The sequence below is a fragment of the Triticum urartu genome, chromosome 6, assembly GCF_003073215.2.
Source record: "Triticum urartu cultivar G1812 chromosome 6, Tu2.1, whole genome shotgun sequence".
Classification (NCBI taxonomy): Eukaryota; Viridiplantae; Streptophyta; class Magnoliopsida; order Poales; family Poaceae; genus Triticum; species Triticum urartu.
Window position 1 is genome coordinate 387,061,588 of NC_053027.1, and position 5,794 is coordinate 387,067,381.

Genomic DNA, 5,794 nt, shown 5'->3' on the forward strand with positions numbered 1-5,794 from the left:
AGAGGCACCTGCATGGAGGTGGTCAGGAATCGGGAGACTCACGCCGGTTGTAGCACCGTAGCTAAAATGATAATGTCAAGTCAAATCACGGGGCCCCACCTGTCTAGCAGTAACTCGCTGTCAAATCACGCAGCCCTACGTTTGTAGCATCCTACTCCCTCATCTTCTCGCGTCTCTGTTGAACCGACTAGGCGGAACTACCCCGACTACCGCGCAGGAAAAGCCCCGCCCTCGACTTTTAAATAGTACAATATAATCCCTCCGTCTAGGTGAATAAGTCATGTTAGATTGTGCACCGTGACCAAGGTGGAGAGGAAAATGAGAGAACTTAATGTTTATTTGCTAAGGCTGGTTGTAATGGCAGTATCATAGCTAGTACTTCCTCTATTCTTAAATATAAGTCTTTCTAGAGATTTCAACAAGTGACTACATACGGAGCAAGATGAGTGAATCTACATTCTAAATTATGTTTGTATACATCCATATGTTTTAGTCCATTTGAAATGTCTAAAAAGACTTATATTTAGGAATGGAGGGAGTATCATGCATGCAAACAAGGCAATTTTGATGAGGTGTCATAGAATTAAATGAAGAAAGAGAGAGTTGAGTATCATATCATGATAGCGTATCATAATAAATGATATGCTACTATGTGTCATGCATGGCAATAAATAAAGTACTACATGATACTAATATATGATACTACTAAGCATTATTAATATCATTGTGTGCAACGAACTGACCACTGCATGTCATGTTTCATAGTCTCAAGTCATTAAAAGCATACAAGCCCCACATCTCTTATTGGCTGATCCCTCTATTTATGTCAAAAAATAAGAAACAACGTGAGAGTTAATGCACCGTGCCTATGTGTTTTGGGACTACTATTTGGTTTTCGTAAGATGACGTACTCACCTAGACGGAGGGAGTATTCTATTTGACAGCGGGTGGCGCAGTTCCCGATACGGATTTAATGCAGACGAGGGAGGGAGTAGCGGTTCCCGAAATGTTGAACGGCCAATGCATCCTCCTTCAATTAATGCATGAGGGAAGTAATGGGAAGAGGACCGGGAAAAGAGGTTGCACGATGTGAATGCAACGCAGTTTGCCCTCATATAAAGGCGCCCCTCCATTCCAATGCATCTACCACATCGTACGCACCTAAGCATTTGCCTAAGCACCTACACTAAGTGCAAAAGAGCTCACTCCAGACCCATGGCAGCGATGCGCACGAGCGGCCAGCAGCTGTGCCAGATGGTCCATGACGCCTGCCTGTGGCATGGCACCGAGGATCGTTTCCAGACGGTGTTGGAGACCGGCTGGTGGATGGCCGCTGTCGACGCCAACTACGACTCTCAGTTGGACCAGATGATCGTTGCCACCAACAACAAGTTCACCGTCCTCAAGAAGCTCGCGGATGACATCGCCGTACTCCTCCAGCCCGCGCGCCCGGGCTCCTCATTGCCTGCCACCCTAATCGGCTTCCATGGCCGGAACCTCTTTCAAGCACTGGTGGCCCTACGACTTCCCGCCGACACCACAAAGAATGTCCACTTGGAGGTCGCGCTCGCCGCGAGGCGACTTGCTTTGCAAGAATTCGTCGACCTACACATCCACGTGTACGAGCAAATCATGTACATAGGTATCTACAAGGCCAGTGAGGATGCTACAACGTTGGCCTTCCTCAACCGGCTGGAAGCCTTGGATGCCTTTGCTGAGAAGCACCTCTACCTCGCCACAAAAGCCGCCGCTCCTTAGCTGCCGGTCGGTGGCCCAGCGCACTAAGTTGAGGAGGAGGAGGTCGAATGTTGATGGATGCATCTTTCTTCTTGCCTTCTGTGACCACCACTGCGATCGCATCATCGTAGCCTTAATTCTTATTGCGCTGTTGCATTCTCATTCCAGTCAATACCGACATGTGCGATCCCTTTACTTAATTATATGCATCACTGTAACTAGTACTCCATCCGTCCATTTATAAGTTGTGCTTACCTTTTCCATCAACTTTGTGCAACGCGCGGGCATCTTGCTAGAAACACTAGAACATGTCGGACCGCATGTGACCAAACCGACGATGCACCAACCTAGCTACTACGTACCCTGCTTATCTGGCGAAAAATAGCCCCTCCCTAGCGTTTCCAATCGTTATTTCTATCTATCGATCATGCCAAGGAGCGGAACCAAATGTTACAATTTATCCATGTTTCTCTACTCCTACTCCTATAAAAGACTCAGTTGGTGATGGTGGTGTGTCTGCCATCCGTCGTTTCTGACCATTAGATCTGCATCTAACGGCTGTGAGGTAGGTTGTGGCATTTTTGCAAAAATAGCCCACTTCTTTGCTCCAATTTGCAGAAAACCCCTTATTATCTTGAAAGCAACCACATCCCTCCCTCACCTCATCAAAACAACCCGAGAAATATATTTTGAGTGAAAAGTACTCCCTCCGTTCCTAAATATTTGTGTTTCTAGAGATTTCAATATGTGACTACATACGGAGCAAAATGAGTGAATCTACACTTCAAAATATGTCTATATAATCCATATGTGATAGTCCATTTGAAATCTCTAAAAAGACAAATATTTAGGAACGGAGGGAGTAATATATTAGGAGTATATCAAAACAAGAGTGATTTCTTTCAAGTTTGTGAACAAGTACTTCTATTCTACTACTTTGGATCCGTCGCAACGCACAGGCACATTGCTAGTAAAAGGAAAAGGCCTGTCGTGTTTGCGTCGCACCCCCACACGTACGGGAATCGGGAGTACTCCACGGCCCATCCAGCACGACACATAGCTTAGGGAAGGCGTGTTGCCTAGCATTTTCACTTTCATGTGGGACCGCCGTTGAGAAAACCGACTATTGGCAAACCGCACCCCGCCCACCGCCTGGTTGGAAAACAGAAACGAGGGGAAGATCTAGCTGTAGCACGAAAGGCAAGAAATTTGGTGTCAGATGGGGCTCGTTGATAGAGTAGGAGCATTCCGTACTAGTACTACTCCTACTAGTACCAAGTTTGTACTATACAACTAGTACTACCACTATACAACTACGGAGTAATAGGTACGTGCACGACACAATATCGTAGGAACAAAAAACGAGAAGATCTTGTTTTGGGTGATTTATCTTTTTTTCAGTCAACGTAATATGAATAATATGATGTGGGGGGCACCCATGAAGCTTATGTGGCTTGGTTGCATGGCTACGGAAGGTTAGAGAAAAATAAATAGATAATGTGTTTAGAGTGCACTCCAATAAATAGATATACTTTGGATCCATTGGAACGGACCGACACATCTATATCTATACCCCCTATATAGTGTGCGAAAAACTTTGAAAGTTGGTCGTTGGATGAAGCCAATCCGATGGTACAAAGATGGCAAATACGAGCACTACTGACCGTTGGATATCATCCACCAGATTCCGCCACATGTATAATCTAGAAGACTCCATGGTTGAACTTAATTCATGACTAACTTTGCCACAACTAAGCTTAGGCAAAGCTATTAGTTCTTCAAAATGAGAGCCACAAGTTGGCAAGCCTAAGGGAATCTTGCCACATTTTGTGTGTGTATGTCATGTGGGGCCTTAGTGTGGCTTGCCTAAGGTGTGGCTTGAACCAAACACTCACCTAAGTTAGTCGAACTTGCCTAACCTTACGTGTGGCAATCTTAGTGGTTTTTTTGTTCATAGCCACACCTTGCCACACTTTGCCACACCTAACCTTAGGCAAGTTTGACCAAGTTAGGTAGGTGTTTGGTTCTAGCCACACCTAAGGCAAAGATTTTTTTATGAGCAGTGAGCCGCACATGTCATAGACACAAAAAGTGTGGCAAGATTCCCTTAGGCAAGCCAAAGTGTGGCTAACAATTTGAGCAACTCAACTAAGGCAAGTGTGGCAAAAATCATGTGGCTATATATGGCTAAGATAGTCACAATTCAAACAACCCTACTAACCAAACAACCCCTAACCTTAGGCAAGTTCTTCTTCTTCTTCGGATAATTTTTTTTAGGATCCCATCAAAATGTGGGAAATTGTTTTGAATTCTGTTTTGAGCGGTTGGTTGAAATTATTAATCGTCGTCCTAGCTAGAAGTTGGGTTGTACTTTTAACAAACTATAAATGGGCTGTAGTAAATTCCATTAGAATTAAAAAATGGGTTGTACATTCTTACAAATCGCAGATGGGCTATATGTTCTCTGCCACACACTTGTGGGCCTTCTAAGTTGACGCGTCCCCTAAAAAAACTAAGTTGACGCGTATGCAAGGCTTTGTCAACAACACACGGTTCTAGCAGCTATGGCCGTTGGATGTCCATCCAACGGATGTCGTGCTTCTTCTTCAATCTCAGATATTCTTGCTTCAGCTGCCAAAAAAATGATTCCTCCCCCCTGACATCTGGGGCACACAATTTTGGAGGATGACCTGTGGGCCTACTAAGTTGACGCGTACCAAGGGCTTTGTCAACTTAGTTAATATGATACTAGCTGCAGTGACCGTACGATGTCCATCCAACGGCCGTAGTGCTTCTTCAACCTCTGGTCTTCTTGCTCCAGCCGCCCAAAGCAGCGCCGGTCGTGCCGCGTGCTCCTGCCTCCCATGGCTGCCTGTGATGCCACGGAGGCCTCACCGCCCCGTACTACTCCCACCGCTGGCCAGGCCATCCCTCTACTCACCCACACCCCCTGTTATTCTGCAGCGACGACAGCCTCACACTGCATCCGAACTAGTGAACCCTCGTACTCCTCTCCGCGCGGGCTTCCACTGCCGCGTCTTCCCCGGCTCCATGTTGTCCCCTTCCTAGGCCTCGCCGTCGTCCACCACCCTGGTGCTCTCAGCGCGGCATGGTCAACGTGGTCAATGACCGACTTCCATCGGAAGAGTACTGTACGTGGAGAGGCTGACAGCTGGGTCCACCATGGCCGCAAGGAAGTGCCTCATTATTACGCGCAAAATAATTATTCCTCCACCTGACAGTAGGGATCCACTGGATGGGCCACCGTATTTCGCAAAAAAAAATTCCCCCTGACTGCTGGGACCCACCAGCTACATCTTCGCAAGCAAGGAAGTGCGTCCGGGCAAAAAAATGATTCGCCCCCCTGACTGCTGGGACGCACCAGCTACATCTTTGCACGCAAGTGCCTGACAGTCGGGACCCACCTGGTCGAAGTGTACGTAGCGTTGTCATTCTGGTCGCGAATGTGTATGTACATACTGGTCGATGTAGAGGCGTGCACGTGTGATAGTAGAGGCGCGCACGTAGCATGTACATGTACGTACAACGGCTAGGGTGCAGGAAAGTAAATACGGCCACGTACGTACATACAGGCGGGGTCTCGAACGCCTACTCGCGCATACGTACGGCCAGGACTGGTGTACATGGCTGGGTCAGAACGGAGAAACAACATCGTTGTCGTGTTCATGGGGAGCCAACCAGCTGGGTCGGAACGGAATGCGTCGTCGTCTTCATCGGGAGGGCTTGGATGGAACAGGCGATGGAAACGAGGCCTGGCGTACCGCAGAACGGAGGAAACGGCCTTGTGTTCGACCGACCACGTTCGAAATGGGATCCTGTTCATCGGGATGGGTCTCGCGTACCACAAAATGGAGGAAATGGACTTGTGTTGGACCTCCTACGGTCAAAATGGGGTCCTATTGATCGGGAGGAGTGTGGCGTACCGCAAAATGGAGGAAACGGACTTGTGTTGGAGCGCTACGGTAGAAATGGGGGTCCTGTTCATCGGGAGGGGTGTGCCGTACAGCAAAACGGGACTCCACGTGATATTGTTCAT